Source organism: Peromyscus californicus, unplaced genomic scaffold (assembly GCF_007827085.1).
Source record: "Peromyscus californicus insignis strain IS unplaced genomic scaffold, ASM782708v3 Scaffold_2__1_contigs__length_46816999, whole genome shotgun sequence".
Taxonomy (NCBI): domain Eukaryota; kingdom Metazoa; phylum Chordata; class Mammalia; order Rodentia; family Cricetidae; genus Peromyscus; species Peromyscus californicus.
This window is the reverse complement of record NW_026294540.1, coordinates 14,665,777-14,685,948: the sequence shown is the minus strand read 5'-3', so window position 1 is coordinate 14,685,948 and position 20,172 is coordinate 14,665,777. Positions and strand designations below refer to the sequence as shown.

The following is a 20,172-nucleotide window of genomic DNA, read 5'->3' as shown; positions in this document are numbered from 1 at the left end:
AACCTCAAAACCCCCAGGCAAGGGAAATGAAAACCTGAAACAAGTCTTAGCTGAAAGGCTTGTCCACCTCAGAAGGCAGGCTGCAGCCAGCAGGCAAAAACTGCCCTGTCTGTTAGGCCCATGTGTGCACAACAGAGAAGACCTTTGATGCTCAGGAGTCTTGTCTTCAGACTAGCCTGGAAGCTTCCTTCCCAATAGGAGGAGGGAGGGGCTTCCTTGGCCTTGCCTCTCTTCTGTCAGTTTGTCCGTCACAGGGTATCTAAGGAACATAACTGAAGCTCTCTGGGTCCCCAGTGGTCTGGCCTGATAGAAGTTTTCTTTCAGGAAAACATGTTTAGGGGGAGCCCATATGTACCCAGGAGGACCTTCCACAAGCTTGGGTTGTGCAGACCTGTAAAACATGGTAAAAGGCTACAGTTCACAGAAGGGGTTGAGGCCAGGGTGGATGGTTTGTGAGGTTTAATGAGGACAGAGTTCGGGTTGGAGGAGGAAGACACTCCCAAGTGGAGGCTGGTGGCACAATGCGATGTTGCACAACATGATAGATAAACTTAGTGTCACTGCACTGTGTGCTCGCAAATGGCCAATGCACTGAACGTCCCATCTGTGTAAACCACACGCGAGAGCCCTGGCTCACCAGCTTTCCTCTTGGACCGAAGGACAGGAAGAAATAGAAAAGGAGAGTCTAAAGAGGAGGCCCAGAGAGCCGTCTCAGCTTGGCCCACCTTGATGGGTGAGAGCTTGGCCAGCCCTGGAGCTCACTCACTCCCTGGGGTCTGGTTTGGGAGCTGCAGAGGAGTCAGTGATACCAGAGCCAAGGAAGGAGCCCCAGAAAGAGGGTAGTTGGGCCAGCTGGCCCTCGGTGGCTTGAAGTCCTGTGCCCTAATGGGGAAGTAAGCTACCTAATTCTACAGTGTCTGCAGGTGTGGCTCCAGTGTGGCACAGTGACCTGGGTATAGTCGTCCTCATGATTTTCCTGTTTTCCGAGGGGCTCGGATAACATTTGTAAAAAGAGCATTTGCCTGGCTCTTCGGGGTGCAGCTGGGCAGAGCAGGTGTCTGTCTGGAACCTCACTGTGGCTTAGAGCAGCTGCTCATGGGTAGTCCCTTCCGCTGGGCTCAAGGTTCCAAGCTGCGGGAGAAGCTTCTTGGAGATACGTTGGCCCAGCTCTGCTGAGGTGTCAGGGTGTTCGGTCAGTGACAGTCCTTATCCACACTGTGCTTGTTCTCAGGGGACAGTGCCACTCAGCCTCAGTGCTGTGCCATGGTCAGCTGTTACTCATTCAGGATGGACAGGAACTGTCCCAGATGTGAACAGGACTCTACACCTCTGGCAAGGGCTCTGACTTCGGTCATGGTCCTCTGTCCACAGGGGAGGTTTGTGGACCCCACCCACTGCAAAGAGAAAAGCATAGGGAAGACCAATGACCTTCTCTGGGATGTTTGGACACAGAGAGACCCCTGGCCTGAGTTAGCTCATCCCAGCACCCAGGAAGTAGTTAGAACAATATGGTCATTTTATAGCCAAAACAGATTCCAGGAAGCTGGTACCACCCAACCTGTACAGCCCACCCCTGGGGTGGGAGGGCGGTCAGAGCTGTGAGACCACAGTCCGTTTATTTTCTGGTCTCACAACACTCCTGTCGGGAATGTTTGTTCCTTTATTTTTGAGACAGGCTCTTGTTCTATTCCAGGCTAGCCTGGAACTTGAGGTCTTCTTGCCTCAGCCTCTGGAGTGCTGGGAATACAAGCCTGAGCCACCGTGCCTGGGGCTTATTTTATGATATTCTATGGAGACCATTATTATTGTGGATGTTCTGAAATGAGTAAGCTTTCCATGTTTCGAGAATGACTTGAAGACTCTGCCCACCGTTTCCTGGATGCCCTGAAGAACAGAACCAGCTCTAGAGAAGACCTCTCCCTTCAAACAGCGATTTCCTTCAGCCTCTTTGTTTGGTTCTGTTTGAGACGGTGCCTCACTACAGAGCTTAGGTGGCTGTGGGAGCTCACTGTGCAGTCCTGGCTGGCCTTGACTCCGTTCCGTCTCAGCCTCCCAAGTGCTGGGACTGCGGTGGGATACCATCACATCCAGCTTCGTGGGGGTCACTTGAGGTTGTAGGTAGACCACGTTCTGCTTTGGGCTCCGATGTGAAGAAGCATGTCCAGGCCTTCCCTGCTAGTATACCCCAGGGAAGCCCATGCCAGTGACTGAAGTAAACCCCGGCTGGCCGCGTGGGGCATGGACAGGCAGCTCCCCTTGACTCACCAACTGTCAGGGAGATAACATGACTTGCCACATTCCCGGGGCAATGTGATCAGCACTGACAGCCTCCTCACGTGGGTGGCAAGCATGTGCTTCTCATTAAGAAAATTGCTACTTTAGAACAGGCTCGGAAAAGAACTTTTTTGCCTTTACTAAAATTAAGAAAATAATAATAAAACAACCCACCCAACACCCTAAACTTAAAAAGAAAAAAAAAAAACTTGACGTCAACCCAGAAAAACAAAAAATCTCTACAGGTCCAGTCTGGAGTTGGAACTCGGCAGAGACACGGACAGAGCAAAGAAGAAATTCTTACTGGGCAAGGCTAACGCCACCACCCTCCACTTGCTGCAGCTGTAAAGCCCGAGCCATGTTGGAGAGTGACAGAAACTGCTTTCAGATAGACAGCTGAGGTGATTTGCCTGAGACTTCCCAGCCGTGCCCTGCAGTCATTTGTGGCTGGCCACATGAGGCCTGGTTCGGAACACTTGACTACCAAAGAGACCCCCAACTGGAGCTTGACTGTCGTGAATGCTGAGCTCAGTCACATCAGGGGTGGAAGCCACCTTCCTGGGGCCCTGCTCCCAAGCCACAGGTGACTGAGGTTGGCCGTGTGCGTGAGCCACAGAGACATAAGTAGGAGATGGCCTTCTCTGGTTCTCGGTGGAAGAGAGAGCGGTGGGCTGCCATTTCAGTCTCTATGGTCCGGCCTCCAGCACAGTGTTCATGGAAGGGCCATGTGTCTGACAATACTTTACACATCCAGTAGCCAGATGGTCCAAACAACCCGTCAGTGGTGTGGTATGTAAATATTTCCCATCATTACCACAGTGCCGCCGTGTTGACACTAGCGAGGACGAAGAATAACGTTGAGAAGCTCCTGGCAGCCAGGCAGACCCCAGGCAGGCCTGCAAAGCCACCTCTGACACCATGCAGGCGTCAGGCTATTCCTCCCCAGGTCCTCAGGCCCCAAGAGGCACCCTGTCCCCTCAGCTCTTCACCAGCACAAGGTTCCAGCTTGCGAGAACTCCGTGGCTCCAGCTCTTTCTTCTTCGTTTTTGTGTTTACCAAGAAGCACAGAGCTTTCCCCTTCATTCACTGGTTACAGATTGCCCTCAACTAGGATTCTTGGTGTAGATGTTTGTTTCTGTCTCATGTAGTAAACATAGGCTATAAGGGTTTTGGAGCCAGGTAGTAGTGAATATCACGGATAAAGCTCCTATCATGTGCTTATAGTATGACTACCACATGTCCAGTTGTTCTGTGTCGGATCTCCCTGGATTATCAACATAGATATTATCAACAATCGACCTCCTAGGCTTATTTGCTTTTCAGAATAAAGGTTCATGTGGGGGGTGGAGGGTGGGATGGGCCGCTCACTATGTAGCTTATACTGGTTTCAAGTTTACCATTCCCTTACTTCACTCTCTCAGCTAGCGTTACAGGCCTCCATCCCCATGCCCAGCTTTATCATCATTTCTGTTTATCATTGAATTGGATGCTGGTTTCCATGCAGCGAATTAGGGGCCTGTGATTCTCTCACATTGTTTTGCCTTCCCCGGGGCTCCATTGGTGTCCTCTGCAGCTATCTGTCAGTCAGCTGGCTGGAAAGGGAGACTGTGCAGTACTGTGCACGCTCTAATCGCATGGTCTCACCTGGAGTCTGCTTGGGGCTCGGTCCTGCATCCACACTCCCTCCGTTAGAACTGTGGACTGTGGGATGTTGGGGCTGTGTGGGGATGCTTTTTAGAGAGCATTTAGGTCACATTCACACTGAGAAGAAGATGAAACTGAGTCTCAGACAGTAGAGCTGACTGACACAGAATCTCCAGCTGCCACTCTGGTCTCAGCCCCACACTAAGATCACCTGTTATATATAGGAAGGCCCACCAGTGTTACTCTCCAACTGTGTTCAGGTCCCAGCTCGGATGGCGTGGCTGCTCCACTGGGTCCTTAGAGAAGCTCTCAGTTTCAGTGCAGCTGCGGGACCTCAGCACCCACCCCGCCGGGATGCCGAGAATGGAAAGTCATTCTCTTCCCAAGCCTCACTGAGACACTGGCTCCTCTTAGGGACTCATGTGTTTGCAGAGGACAAGAGGCCCTCCCTAGTCTCCTGTTAGGAGCAGCAGTTTCTGCAAACCCCTCAGCTACACCACAGTTGTCTGCTGCTGCTGCCTAATAGTGGCCCCAGACTCTCATGCATTAGCCTCTCATGGGTTTGCTTCTGAGGTGGTGATCTGGGCAGGACCTGGCGACAGCAACACCGCTGCTCACAGCGTCAGCTGCAACAGCTTGACTTGGGCTGGAGGCCCCACTTCCAAGCCAGCCCAACGCCTGTGACAGAGACCATGTTAGTGCTTGCCAGCACCAGCAGGGGCTCCCTGCATGTGTCCACTTACCATGCCTCGGCCAGGCTGCTCCCAGCTGGGTGACCTCCAGGGAGCTGGTTTCCCCAGAGCACACACTCTGGGCTGCCTCTTCTAGGCCCTCCTTCTTTTCTTACTTTTTCCATTGTGGTAGTATATACGAAACATGCAATTGAGCATTTAACTATTCTAAAGTGTGTAGAGCTGGTGCACACCTTTAATCCCAGCACTCAGGAGGCAGAGGCAGGCAGATCTCTGTGAGTTTGAGCCTAGCCTGGCCTACAGAGCTAGTTCCAGAGCAGCTAGGGCTGTTACACAGAGAAACCCTATTTCAAAAAACCAGAACAAAACAACAACTGTTCTAAAGTGTGCAAAAGTGTGGCATTGAAGTGTATCGTTATTATTGGGCACCCATTCGCCCATGGAACAGTCTCATGTGAAACTAAAACTCAGTGATCACATCTGTCTGTCTGTCTCCTCCTTTTAGCCTCTAGACCCCCATTCTGCTCTCCCTCTCTCTCAGTCTGACCACCCTAGCTATCTCTTACAATGGATGATATTTAGTCTCTTGTGACCAGCTTAATTCACTTGGCAGAATGTTTACAGGGATTGTGGACCATATCTGAGTTCCCCTCCTTTTCTACAGCGGATGTGCTCTATCCTGATGACCACCTTGTGCTTATCTGGACCTCGCTCCTTGGATACTGGGGCTCCTCCCACCTTCTGGCTGTTGAACAGAGTGCTGCCGTGAATCTGGGTAGACACACACTTGTTTGCATACCCTGCCTTCAGTTCTTAGCCAGGCTTCTCAAGATGGAGGTTCAAACCTGGCACAGCGTCACTTCCAACCTACTCTGTTGGTTACACCAGGCCAAAGGACCCTTCAAAGGAAGGGGACACCACACGGCCCTGGCTTCCTGAAGGCCATAAAAGTTGCAGCCTGTCATTACCGCTCTGGGGAAGGTCTTTGTGGACCTATTCCAGAGCCGCCCCGCTGGCTGATGCCTCTGGAGCGCAGATTCCCCTAGGCAGGCTCTTGGAGCCTGGGTCCTGGTGGATCGGGTCAGGCCATCCCCAGTGGTTCCTCTTGGAGAAGGCCGCTGCCACTGTTTGGTGTTGCTGAAGGCTGTGCCTCTCATTACATAATCTGTTATTCTGTGCTGCACCAGGCCCTGGTTACTTGTCAGAAGTTTCTAAAAGCCAGCTGAATCAGCTCCAGGCAACTGGGGGTGCTGCCTCTCCCTCATAGTATTAGTCACTCTGTACTTAGCTAAATTTAACTTTTTATCATCCAAATGATATTTTTGTGGGCTTGGGATTTTACATAATGCTACCAACTGCTGCAGGCTAAGAATTTCTCTTTTTCTGCTGTGTGTTCGTGTGTGTGTGTGTGTGTGTGTGTGTGTGTGTGTGTGTGTGTGTGTACACTGAGTTTTTTCCCCCATGAACTCTTGCACTCTCAAGGAAACATTGCTGGGCCCTGTCTCCTGGGCTCTGCTTTCCCGGCTCCTGGGATCATGCTTCAGCTCTGCGCTCGCCATCCACCAGTTGGGAGGAGGGGAGCTCCTCGTGGCGTCGTCCCGGTGGCCCCACTCATGCACTTGAGGGCTCTCCACTCTGAAAGTCTGGAGAGTCCCCACTGTCTGCTGCACGCTGGGCCTGAGAAGGAGCAGCTCCACTCGGGAGCGGTGTGGTGGGTGAGCACACACAGAAGCCGAAGCTGCCGGAGCCAGGCAGTGAGATGCTCAGCCAACCTGCCCAGACATGGGGTCCCAGAGGCACTCTTCCTGGTCTCTGGTGGGGACACAGTGAAAGGCCAGGAACTAGTCTCCTGAAGAACACAGAGACTCGGCTCTCAAAAGAGAGCTGTGGCATGGTGGCACCTACCTCTTTAATCCCAGCACTCAAGAGGTAGAAGCAGGATGATCTCTGTGAGTTCATGGCTAGTCTCACCTACATAATGAGTTCGAACCCAGCCAGAGTTACATAGTGAGACCCTTATCTCAAGGGTGGGGAAGAAAAGCAGAGCTGGAATGGTATGTGGGGAACTGGACATACAGCTCAGCCCCCGACTGTCTGAGCCCCCATGCCAGATGTGGCTGTGTGGTGGGCCCTCACCTCAGGGTCTGGTGTATGCCCATGTGTCTATGAAGTAGTGAAGGCGGCAGTAGTCCGGGCCCAGGAAGGGGTGAAGTGGTTGCTCTCAGACTCGTTCCAGTAGATGTGCCAAGTCTGTACTGGTGTCCATTCTCTCAGATAAGAAAACCAAGTCCCAGAGAGTCTCAGCGGCTCACTAGGCCTCAGAGTCTGTGTCGAGCCTGACTTCAGAGCCCATCTGTCTGCAGTCCGCCCCCAGAGAGCATCGTGGTCCCATTGCTTCTTCTCGGCTGAGGCCCCACGTGGGTCTCATACTTAGTCCTGTGGACAGACTATCCCTGGCCTGATTTGGTCACACAGTTCCTCCCAGACACTCTGGGTAGAGGAAGGAGGTTCTGGCTGCAGGACCAAGAGAGGAACTCGTCTCACTCAGTACCCAAGCTGTCTGTTGAGTTTTGATAGTTGTCAAAATGCAGATGTATTTTTCCCTTGGTGTACATTAAGTGGCTGACATTGACCTGGGGATGTAGCCCAGTGGTGAGCATTTGCCTAGCATGCATGAGGCCCTAGGTCTACTACCCAGGGCAGCAACAAACAAGCAAACTAAATTACATATTTTATTTAAAGACTGAGGAAGATCGGAAGCATGTCCCCATAAAAACTCGTCCGTAAGCATTCCCAGCAGCTTCTTCCCACCCGTCAGCACTGTCCAGATGTCAAATGCCAGATGGACAGAAGCAAAAATGCGTTCTTTCCATTCAGCAGAATGTTGCTCAGTTATAAGAAGGAATGAAGTAAGCTGGGAATATGGTTCAGAGGCAGAGAGCTTGCCTGGCATTTGTGAGACTTCGAGTTCAGTCACGGGCACTGCAAAAAAATTACATTAAAAATTAAGACATTAAAAACAGGAATAGCATACTGCCACTTACTGTGATCGCTGAAAACACAACCCTAGGCAGAGAAGCCAGACGTGAAAGGGCCGCGCACTGTATGACTGCACTGATGCGAAATGTCTAAAATAGGCAAATCTACAGAGACAGAAAGCAGATTAGTGGTCCCCAGGGGCTGCAAAGGAAGAGAGACTGAGAAGTGACTGTCATGAGTCCTGGGTTTCTTTGAAGAGTGAAAAAAATGTTACAGACTAAGACAGCGTGATGGCTGCACACCCTTGTAAATGGACCAATAAGCACTAACGATAATAACTGTGCTTTTAAAGGGTGAGCTTCATGGCATTGTAGGGTATATGTAAATTTTGAGAAATTGGTGACCTTGCTTCTCCATGGCCCTGGACAGTTTGCTTTGGAGCCACCTGCCTCAGTCTCCATGTCAACGGGGGTGGAGACAGCGGGGCTGGTGGCTTCACTCTCACTACCCACCCGTAGCTGTTTCCAGCCGGGGCTGGCTTGAGGCATGCGGACGTCTGGGCAAGGGAGCGCCTTGGCGCCCCACCAATCCGGTATGCTTTAAGTGTTTGTTTGACATTTATTTAGTGGGGATGAGGAGAGACTGATATTCTATTAATGGAAACCATGTAGAGAGGCAGATCCGCGTACCAGTTCACTTCCACCAACTGAAACAGCACCAGGGATCTGAAAACTTTTCAGGAAAGTGATTCCAGCTCTTGCTGCTCTTGTCTCTCCAGCGGGTTTGGTGTGGTTTTCTTTTTCTCTCTCCTGCAGTTCTCAACCTCTTTGAGGGGCATTCTGGAGGTTCATGTTTAGCACAAGGTAGCAAAATATTTTCTTCTTGCTCCTAGGAATAGCAGCACACGCTGTATTATCTGAGTGTAGACCCCAGCTCCTGGGGTCATGGCTAACGACATGGAGCAGGCTTGCAACAGATTTCAGCAAGGGGATGCTTCACTTCTCCCTGTGTGTGTTCCAGGTCGTTGAAGGGAACTTAGGTTGACCAGTGATGTATTTTTGTTTCATTCTCACAGGGCTCTGTGCACCTGTCCTGAGCTCTGAGACCTGCTGCTGCTTAACCTGGTGCTGCATGCATCTCAGATCTGCGGTGGGTTTGGTCCGGGGCATAAGTCCCCACAGCTCCCTCTTTACTTTTTTTTTTTTTGTCCCGGAGTCTTTCCCCTAGCCTCTGCAGACATGATTCCGCTGGGTGTGAGTCACCGCTGACCTTTTCACCCATGGGGAGGCTAGTCCTGTAGAATGGAGGGGCTTGCCTGACAAAACTGCCTCACCACTAACCAAGGTGTTACCATGGCAAACCCTCTTCCTCCTCAGTTTCCCTTACCTCGAATGTGGGGACACTAAATGATGACCTCATAGCTGTTGAGAAGTGTGGCAGGCAGAGAAAGCTAAGAATCAGGATGGTCCAGTTGTGTGGAGCTGGGGGAGCTGCAGCACCAGGTGTGTGTACAGTGAACTGGGCAGCCTGAGCAGCTGCCGCTGCCGGGCTGTGGGGAACCTGGGACGTGGCGCTGGCTCCAGGGTCAGGGAAGTAGAAGGATGTGTGCATGAGCGCAAGAGGCAGAGGCAGGACCGCTGAGGAGCCTGGGTCTGAAGGCCAGCCCCCAGAAGTTGCTTGCTCCTTCACCACGGTGTTCCCTGGGGTGTAGGACGGGCAGTGTGGGTGGTGTGTGAAGAGCCGCCGTTCCCTGCAGCCACACCTCCCACTGCTGTGCATCACTAGCTCTCTGCACATCCCCATTCCCTCTTCCTCTCCTCTGGCTTTGCTGGCTGTGTGGCTTACCGGCAGTTGATCACTTTGTCATCCTGGTCCTCCATTGAGCATCTCTTGGGTTTCACGCTTACCTCTGTCAAGACTGTTCTGACAGGACCCGTATCTTACTGGCTCTGGTGCCTGACATCAGCTTTTGAACTAGGACTGTCCTGGACTTGGTCATTGGTCCCTGAAATATTCTCGTGTCTGTAACCTGCTGAGGAACTGGAGGGAAGGTCATTGGAGGGCCTCTTGGATAGCTGCCTGTTCGTAGATAGGTACAGGCGCAGGGAAGAGGGACTCCTAAATGTGTGACTGATTAGGACTGGTGTTGAGCTGTGGACCTGGGCATTCTCAGGTTCCTGTGGCAGCCTTGGCCTGAGCGGTGGCTTCCTTGGTGCTTGGGGGTAGTCTGTTGTCTGTAAGACCAGTTGGACCTGGGACTCTCTAAAAATCCAGTTCTCTCTTTGTCAGCCCGCTCTGTGAGCTTGCTCTGGCCTCTGGGTACTCAGTAGAGATGGGCATCTGTTTCTAATGTGTCTTAGGGTCTTAGAGGCTTACTGCAAGGCTGGAGGCCACCTGCATCTTCCAACCAAGTGTCTAGCCAAGTGTCTCCCGACTCCTTCCTGCTTTGCCTAGTTTTCCAGCTGTCCCTTCCCCACCCCCACCCTGTGGCCTGATGTCCTCCAATCCTAACAGGGTCCTGAGTAAAACCCTGAGGCTGGAAGCCAAGAGTTCTGGTCGTCTGTGAGAAGGCAGCTGTGTGCTGACGCATCGCTCCTCACTCCCTGTGCAGTTTTCCTAACTGGACGGTGTGGAGGTAGAGCCATCACAGGTTCTGAGCTAGGCCTTCCTCCCCAAATGCATTCATCAGGATTTGTAAAATGGATACCTCCCTGTCATACACAGCCCTTTGGCTCTCTTGCTCCACCAAGGCTTTGGGCCTGATAGTGCTCAGGCTGAGGCTGGCTTTGCAGCTTTCCCTGCTGATCGGTATAGAATAATGAGGAGCTCAGGTGGCTCCTGTCTTCTACCTTTGGGTTTCTCCCTGCAGGATGCTGGCACATGTCCTGGTCCCGACTCCCTTCTGTGGACAAACTGATCATTCCTCCTGTGTGGAGACATCGACAGAGCTGCTCAGATCCACAGGTAAAGACTGACTACCTGCACAGTGGCCCTGCCTTCCTGCCCAGCCTTGAAAGTTGGAGGGTGTTGGGGCCTTTGCCGGCGTAGGCAGGAGTTTTGACTTGAAGGTGACTTCTTCCTGGCTGGGGACCCCAGGGGCCCTCTGACCTCTTCAAAGAGCCAAGGCTGGGTTGCTTGCTCACCCTGTTGCCCACAAGCTGCAGCAGTGACCCAGAAACTGGCCTCCATGTGTTTTCTTAGGGTTTGTGCCTTGGAACCCGCTCTGCTTCTTGTGCATGTTGTCTCCATGTCTCCTCTGGCCTGCTGTTTTACATGGAGGCCTCTATGGATAGAATAGGTGGCAAAGCGGCTTTCCCTTTCCTCCCTAAATTCCCTCAGACTCTGCTTTCTGGACGCTTCTCAGCTTTCCAGATGCGGTGTCTGGGCCTTTGGGTTCTGCCCTGACTTGCTCTTGGTCCCTTCCCTCTGGGCTCCTTCCTCACTAGGAAGCTCCGGGGCACAGGGCTGCCGGGGCTGCCTCTGGCTTCTGCTTGCAGGCTGGCACCAAGAGCTGTTCTTTTCTCTAGTTGCTCATTTTCTTCACTTGCCAAGAAAAGGCCTCCAAGTGCTAAGGAGAGAGATGCTGTGTTATGGGTTTTGTTGTTTTTTTGTTTTGTTTTACTTCACGTTCCAAGGTGTCTCTGCACAGGAGGGTATGGAAATAGCGACATCAGCGTGCTCAGCCCCAGCTCACGGCTTCTGTGGGTGGTCAGGTCTGCGCCCCATGATTGGACATGTGCTCCAACATTAGTCAGGGTCCCCAGAGAACCCTCCCCTGCAGGGCCTGAACGTTGTTGTCACCTCTTGGTGCTCAGAGGGACCCTGCCCCTGCTTTGGCTTGGGGCCTCCACTTCCTGTTTCCTTTCTCACAGGAAGGGGCTCTTTCCTGCTTCGCAGCTGCCATCAGTAAGCTTGCAGAGGTGATGGCCTCACAGCCCGCCTACCCAAGGTTCTCAGTGACTTCCCTGCGTCACTCCGGTATCCTGCAAACATTTATCAAATGCTCGGTAGACATTAGGTGTGGTGTGCGTGTTGTGCCCGCCTATAAACGCCGAAGAGGGGGTACTATCCGGGGGCCAGGGGTGCAGCGTGAACAAAGCAGACAGAGGCCCCCGTGTGAGCAGTTACATCCTGGTGCGTTCTGTGTGTGCCAGTGTCCTGAAGTCCCCTCTCCCCACTCTGCTTGCCAGCTTCCCCTCTTCCCTCCCGAGCCCATTTCAAGTCCTTCCGTGTAAGCCCCCAACCATACTAACCCATCCTTCCTTTTCATACTGTCCCGGCTCACTGCCATACCTCTGATAAGGTTATTGTCACTGTGAGCCCTGAAGCCTGTGTGTGCCTGTGTGCTGTCAGTCTGAGGGCCCTTTAATGGGTGAGACTTTGTACCTCTCTTACTGCCTCAGCTTGTCCTGCAAACAACGGGCCCGAATGGCACAATCGTGTTTGCTCGCTGCGGGCCTCTGAGCTGCCCTGGAAGTTCGTAGTAACATGATGGGCACAGAGCTCTGAGCAGAAGGCAAGTCTCTGAGTGGAAAGCAGCGCTGTCAAGGGAGACTGAGAACAGGAATGCTCCCCTGCCCTCCTCTGCCAGGGTGAGGAAGGAAAGGGCCCAAGAGTTTATTTTTAGAGAAGTTTCTTTCTCCAAAGGAACACCAAGCTCTTTCCTTCCAGAAGGGTGGTGGGCTCGAGGGCCCGGCAGGAGGACTGGCTTGTTTCCAGGCAGCCTGGCATCTTCTTCATTTGCCTGGCCCAGAGGCAGAGGGCATCAGAGAGAGTCTGCCCCAAAGAGGGTCCCAGCTGGGGAGAGCATTTACCCTCAGCAAGCTGAACACACTTCATTCTGAGTGACGTCGTAGGGCTCTCAGCCTTGCCTGCACCTCCGTGTCCTTGAGGCTGGAGTGCCGGCCTTCTTGGCTTCCTTCCGACTTCCTGGGGTCGGCTCAGGCTGGGAGGGGGACTTCCTGCCATTGTCTGCGTAACAGGCCTCTGGAAGGTCGCTGTCTCCTCCAGAGGAAGAGGGCCTGCCTAGGGTCTCAGAGCACAGCAGTAATGGACACGGACTCTGGGTGTCTGCCCACCTCCCTTACCTTTTTCCGGACCTGAGCTGAAGCCAGGACCTAGGTGGCAGTGTCACCTGGGTGGCAGTGTCACCTGGGCAGCCGAGCCTCTGAGCCACAGTTTCTTATCTCTCTTTGTGGTCAGCCTTGTCCCCAGGTGAAAAAGTTGGCCAGTTTATTCCCTTGGGTCCAGGCCACATCACAGCCCGGACCAGGAAAGGACAAAATGGGAAGGGCCTAATGACATGACATGGGGTGCAGGCAGCACCCTAAGGTCCCTGAGAGGCAAACGCTTATGCTCAGCTCTCTGCCTTCCCCACAGTGCTGGTGGGAGAGCCGGGTGAGATCCGGTGGCCGGGCCAGGCTGGAGCCATCTCTGCACTTTGTACCTGCTCCCTTGTCCTGTCTGTATTCTTGTGGCCTGATGGACTGCTTTGACTCATGTCCACCAGTACACAGGACATGGACTTTGCCACAAACCTCCAAGGACTCACTGTCTGCCTGCAGGCCTCCCTTCCCCTGGCATGCAGTCCTCTGAGGACAGTCTTTCCATCCAGGCGGCGAGTCTGGCTGGCGTTCTCTCTGCTGCTCAGGATCACCTGATGAAGCATGCTTTGTGTGAGCCAGCTACTGTTACTGAGGTAATCCAGCTATCACGAGAAAGGGTTTGGGCTGACTGATGATTTTAGAGGCTCTGGTCCCTGACTGGTTGTTCCTGTTGCTTTTAGGCCTATGCTAGGTCTTACATCATGGCGCTGCATGTGGCAAAGCAGAACTCTTCCCTCAAGGCCAGGAGTGAAAGTCAGGAGAAGAGAAATGGGGTGGGGTCTTTTTTTTTTTCAGAGCTGAAGACCGAACCCAGGGCCTTGCACTTGCTAGGCAAGCGCTCTACCACTGAGCTAAATCCCCAACCCCGGGGTGGGATCTTTTTTCCTCTTTGAAGGCAAGTCCCCAGTGTTCTCAGACCTCCCAGTAGACCCTACCTCTCAAACATATCTAACGTCTCTCAATGGTAATACAATAGTACAGTCGTGAAGGATGTTCAACAAACTGGAAAGTGAGGCCTGAGAATACAGCTTAGTGGTAGAGCTTTTGTGCCTGGCATTGCCTGGTATTCGTGAGGCCTTGTACTGTCAGAGGTGGGGAGAGGGAGGGAGGGGAGAAGGGAGAGGGGGACTCTGAGAGCGAATGTCTGGGACTGACTGGGAAATGGTGGGGGAGAGTGAAGAGGGCGTGGCTTTATAGGTTGGTGTTAAGGCCTTGACCTTGACTTTGATGTGAAGCCGTGAAAGCGTTTGGACAGTTGAGGAGCAGGATCAGTGGCTGCTGTGTTGTGAACAGGCTGGAGGGGGAGGGAAGAAGCAGGAAGAGCATGGGGATGCTGCGGTGATGGGAGGTGTGGGTGCTTGGACCTAGGAGTGGCTGTTGAACTCCAGGTCTGTCTTCAAGTAGACCTGGAAGGACTCTTGGAGGCTTTAATCCACATTTAAAAGAGGGTTCTTGTAGCCTTGGAGGACCCAGGAGACCTTCTGACCTGACTTTTGATGTAACCTGTGGGGAAACTGAAGCCCAGTAAAGGAAGTTTCATGTCCAAAGTCGAGCTGGTTAGTGACAGAGCCAAGAGTTGGGAGTCTGGAATCTACGTCCAGTCGTTTGCAGCTGAGCTGGGTGGTTGGTCCCTTGGAGAAGGCCTGTGCAGCCATATGAGCCACAGGCGAAAGGGCCGGCCCCACACTGCTACAGCTAATCAGTGGGGTCTGGTAGTGCCAGCTTCACCGTGGGTGGCGTCCTCTGCTATGGACAGGGCCCGAGGCTTTACACGCTGAAGGTTCTTGGCACTCCAGGCCTTCGGCATCTCTCTCTGGGCCACTGCCCAAGATTCTGACTCTAGTTGAATTGCAGTGTCTGTGATATCTGAGGCCTTGGGCAAATCAAAGCCAAAGCTCACGGTGCTCTTCATTCAGCTTTTACTGAGCTTCTGCTGAGGGAAGGGCAGAGGCCCCGGAGAGACCTTCCTACCCTCCAAGAGCTGACAGGTCAGCCAAAGTGTGTGTGGTAGAGGTGGGGCAAAATGTTCACGTTTGAGGCAAGTTCAAGACTGGCCAAGGTCGGGATCATTGATCTAAGGAATGAAACAGCCTCCCTATCCCCCAAACACACCAGTGTGCACTGCCAGAGCTCACGTCTGCCATGGTCTCCTCTTCAGTCTTTGCCTTCACCTGTTGTAATAATCGAGAATGGTTATTACCTTCTGTGTCACCGAGAATGGACATCACTTACAGCCAGGAGGACCTGCTGTACTCCTGACACCATTACTCTTCTGTGTCTCCTTGCTGTTTCTTTGGAAGGGGCTGTGGTTGGTCACTGTGTTTCTAATGACAACCTTTACAATGCTCTCTAGCCGGTGGATAGAAGAGGTCTGTGCTATGCCCTGGGTCCAAAAAATAGGACCTGGGTGTCCTAGACCTGAGCAGGGGGCCACCTGGAGAAGATAGAGGAGGTCTTGTTTCTGTTCTCTTGAGGAGGTGTGAGTCTGTAGGCCAGAGTGGGAGCAGGCATGCAGTTTGATTTTCCTTTGTAGTGTTTAACTCAGCCTGTTCCGTTCGCCGTGCACAGACAGTTGAGGAGCAGCAGCATGGAGATTGCTGCCCTTGACTGCTTTACAGACTGCCTCTGGCACCTGCCCTTTGCTCTGGTGAGGAGCCTGGCAGTCACAGGACATGGCTAAGAACATGGTACCACAGGCAGAGCAACAGGGCCAGGTACCTGGTGCGGTGGGGGGGGGGGGGGGGGCAGCCAGACTCCAGGCATCTGTGTACAGAAGCTTCTGGAGAGCTTGCTGGCACCTCTCAAGGATGGAGGGTGAGGGCAGTAAAGCAACCAGAGACACTTTGTGCCCTGAAAACGTAGCCAAGAGGCTGAGCAGAGTGGCATGGTAACTGCACTCAGGAGGCTGAACTGAGAGGATTTCAAGTTCAGTGCCAACATGGACTGCTCTGCTTCCAAGCAAAGCAAAATAAAACTCCAGCAAACAAAACCAAAGGACTGTGGGACTGTGAAGACACACCTCTAGCTCCCTCTGCATCCTCCTCTAGGCTGCAGCCCCCCTGTACAGCCGCCTCCTGTGCTGGCCTGCAGCATCTGACATGCTCAGCCCAGAGGCCCTCTGCTGTTTCTGCTGCGACTCTCAGGTATAGACTGGTGCTCTAGGACCCCTGTGCCTGGGACCCAAGGCTGGGTGCTGTTCCCCACATTGTGATAGCTGCAGGACTTACCCTTCTCTTGGCTGTTGTCTGCCTATGAAAAGCGGGTTGCCGATTTACCCCTGGGTTGAGGAGTGGCCTCAGTAGGGCAGTCGTTAGGCCAGCACGAATTAAATGTGCCCTGTGCTGGAGCTGTGCGGGAGGTAAAGAGAAGCCAGGGCTGTGTTGTGTGGGACTCGAGGGGAGCCATCCTCTCCTCTGTCCGGAGAATGCTTCCCGCAGCGTCTGAGCTCCCCTAGATCCCGTTCTCCTTCCTAAACACTGCTCTCTCCGCTTGTCAGACAGATGACCTGGGGAGATGGGTCACTGCAGAGGAGGGGTTCATTAATGCACGAGTCAGAGAGTGCACTGGGGACCTGCTGCGTCACCAGCCACCCAGGACTGGCCTATAAGATGTCCCCTCAAGGCACATCTGATGTCACAGGTGTCCTTTTAAAAACTTTCATTTTTTATAGCTTACAAAGGAGTAGCTTTCAATAGGTACTTCATTTGGCTGATTCTCCCTTTCCCTGACTCCCCCTTCAGCTCCCTACCCTTCCTTCTCATCTGCCCTTCGACCCCAGCATTCTTCCCTTCCACTGGAAATAATAGGCTTGAAGGGGGGTCAATGGGGAGGGACGACACAATGGATGAGGTGGGGGGCACAGGTGCAGTTTTTGAACAGCTCGGAAGGACCCCCACGAACAGTTCAAACTTGAGAAGGATGACACCATAGGGAGCAAGAACACTGGCCCGGAGCCAGTGCTGTCAGGCCTTCGGCAAGCGCGCGCACGGCTAAGAGCCTTCCTTCACAGCAAACTGCCTGAAACACCTCGTGCAGTCCCCTCAGGTCTCTGTGCCTCACTTTCCCCATCAGTGAGAAGAGGCAGTATCAGGGCTTATGTAAGTCTCTGTGAGGATTGAGCAGGTAAGCGTCTGTGGAGTCCTGGGACCAAACTGCACATGTCAGCTGCTGTGATTGTTCCAGGCCCTGCCTGCTGGTGCTCTTTACAGAGCTGACCTTTTAGGAGCGGCCTTTTCCCCTCTCCTTCGTTCCTTCCTCCGTCTGCCCCTCCCTCCCTCCCTTCCTTCCTTTTGGCAAGGTCTCACCATGTAGCCCTGACTGGACTGGAATTCTTTATGTAGATCATGTTGGCCTTGAACTCACAGAGATCCGCCTGCCTCTGCCTCCTGAGTGCTGGGATCAAAGGCGTGCGCCACCACTGCCTGGCTTATATTTCTTTAAAGGAAAAAAGAAAATAAGAAAAGAAAGAAAGAAAAAAGCCTCCTGGGAAGCCCCAGCACTGTAGGTGTGGCCGCCAGCCTGTTAGCAGGAAGATGGTCTCCTCCCTTGCTGCTGACTCTGTTGACATGTCCCAGCAGAGCAGCAGCTTCCCAACCAAGCAGTGAGCAGGCTGGCAAGGCATTGAGAGATCACCCAGATCTGCCTCTGTCCTGGGCACCACCCTGGTGTGTTGTTGTTGTTGTATAATGACAGCTCTAGGTGAACATCAGGGTTGGAATTAGTTCATGCTCTCATCTGGCCGGGCAGTGGGACCCAATGAGGTGGAAGAATAGTCCTTCTGGGCTGGAGGGACAGATGTAGATTAGAGCTTGTGATTCATGGCTGGAGAGGCCAGTAGTGCAGCTGGAGCAGAAAGAAGACAACAGTTAGCTGCCTAACGGGGAAGATCTCCTAGAAGAGGGAATAAGTCAGCTGGACTTTGAAGAGTGCAGACGAGTTTCCTGGGAGAGAAGGGAAACGCAGACAGAATAGCACAAACCACTGCCTTTAGTCCTCAAAGTTCTTGTTGTGCTTGGAGATTCAGGAAGTGCCAGGTTGCTAAGTATAGGGTTAGAGGGTGCAGGACCGAGGCTGGGCACCCAGCGCAGGGTGCAGGACCGAGACTGGGCACCCAGCGCAGGTGTCAGTAGAGACTTTGACACCATGGGATTCAAGGAACTTGCTGTCCTTGTGGCATCTCTGTGGCCCTTGTGTACTTGCTACCAGAAGGAAGGAGCCTCACTCCTCCATCCACGTGTTTCTGACCTTCCCCTGGCTCTCCGCTGTGATGGAGACTGCTAACCCCCTGCCCTGCCTGTACTTCAGCCCCAGGTATGGTTCCAGCATACCCCTGAAGCTCCTCTTGGCCTATTCCAGGCCTCTCCAGCACCCAGAGCCCAGTTTCTCAGAGAGCACGGTAGACCAGCCCTCTCTCCCCAGGGGAAGGGCAGCATTTGTATGGGACCCCAGAGTATTACTTTTCTGGAAGAGCCCAGAATACAGTGCCATTAGGCCTTCAAAATGCTGAGCCTTACCCATCATGCCATTGGTGATGGAGCAGGGGCTTGTCTCCAAACTGAAGGTTCAGTCCTTTGGACACTTTATTTCCAACTGGGAGGGCCTTGGCTCGACACTGAGGTTCTAGAAGAGGAGCAGGGGTCCTTAGTGCTCTGGCTAGCAGGACTGTCCGTGCCTCTTCTTTCCACTTTAGGTTAAAAGGTGTTGGGTATATAAGAAGCAGGACCCGTCCCTCCTCCCCCCCCACAGGCACATGCAGGTTGGATTTGAGGGTCAAGCAGGAGGGCTGTTCCCCAGGGTGGCAGTGACCTGCTTTCCATGAGCCCGGACCGCTGCCTTAGTTCTTCTCTCCTTTCTGAGCTGGAAGGTCTGCTCCGATTAGCACGCTGACGTCAAGAAAGCGTGTCACCTTCGCTCTCCCCTCAGCCTGGCAGCTGTGATGTATCAGTTCGGACGTGTCCCCTGCCTCACTACAGAGGGCTAAGGCCAGCAGGGGAAGAGGGATTATGTTGTTCCCATCTGTCTGCAACTGTCTGCCCGGCCCCATCCAGCTGTTCCCCATTCCCTACTGCCAAGAGGCAGATGTTGGGGTGAGGTCAGCCTGGGATCTGGGGACCTGCCCATCAGCTTCACGTGAATGTCTTCAAGGCTATTTCTGGCCTTGCCATTATCCCAACGGCTTCAAGTGATAAATATAGACACAGATTGAAAAGCCCCAGTGGCAGGCAGGCAGGCAGGCAGCATTGGGGGAGCGTGTGGACGGGGGCTCAGCTCTAAATAAGTCTGCTGGAACACCTCCCCAACCATGCCACCACTGCTGCTGCCAGGCCAGCAGGCTTGCATGTTGTGCACTCAGAGAGATCCACTCCCTCCCCAGCTCCCTGCCTGAGCACACTTGTTCCTGTGGGGTACAGGAGGGAGGTTCTGCTAAGGAGAGGGAAGGAAAAGCATGCTGGTGGCTGGTCCTGCAGCCCGCACGCAGTCCTCTCAGCCCTGGTGTAGCAGAGCTGGAAAGGAAGAGGCTGGCCTGGAGGATCGCAGGGCCCTGGGCAGTGCTCCTGCTGGAGGCTATGCGTACCTCATCTGGAGTTTTTCTTCTCATTTTACCCTTCCCTCATCCATCCTCTTCGTGAGAGCGCCGCTTTGTTTATCTCGGCCCACCCCCACCCCCATGTTCTCACTGCCAGACCCCAGGCCAGCTCACCAGGTGGCCCTCATTTGGACCGAGCTCACACAGGCAGGAATTCCAGCTGTTCCCCGGCCTGTGGCTATGCCCTCCCCGCCCCAGCCCCCCATGCCTTTCTCCATCTTCCTGCCTTTCTTGGCATCCAGTGGTTCCTCTCCTTGTGCCTTCCCTTCCCTGTCTTTCCTCCTCCTCCGCCTCCTCTCAGCCAGAAGCAATTACCTGGGGCTGCTGGATGGGGAGTTGTGCCGCACTCAGGAATGCTTCACTTCTTGTGGAAAAGATAAAAGTCGGTAAGCTGACAAGGATCCTGGGAACTCACCATGAAGAAAGTGCCATGGCCATGCAGTCCCCAGTCATGGGAAGTGACACCCTGGGAGCCCCCTCTGTGGCCTCATTTAACAAGGGCTAAGCATTGGAGCATGCAGGCTGGGCCTGGCGAGAAGTGGCGTGTATTAGTACTGTATAAATAAATGATGCCCTGGGTGTCCTTGCAGATTGCAGGTGAAGAGTAGGCTGTCTTGTCTGAGAGTGGCTTGGAGGGAAGCCCTGTGCTGTAGGGCTTCAGAGGACAAAGGACAGCCCAGGACCGCTCTGGGCCCGTTGAGTGGGTAGCACGTGCATGGACTCGCTGCTTAGTCCTAAGTGTGCGCCCTGCGCGCTCAGTCCTCCTGCCAGGATGAACCAGCCTGGCTCTTGGTTTCAAGGCACTCTTGAGCCACAGGAGGGGACAGTTATACGCTTTTGTGATGCCCATGCGAATGACAGCACACTCTGTGGGAGCTGGGGCTTCTGCTCT

General features: G+C 53.5%; 1 protein-coding gene across 1 annotated transcript in view; it reads left to right on the top strand.

Moving 5' to 3' along the window:
• Pitpnm2 (phosphatidylinositol transfer protein membrane associated 2) overlaps nt 1-20,172 on the top strand; it is a 134,263-nt gene that overhangs the window by 22,372 nt on the left and 91,719 nt on the right. Inside the window, 1 exon segment of the mRNA XM_052755423.1 lies at nt 10,459-10,553. The gene's annotated coding sequence lies outside the window, so the exon portion shown is untranslated.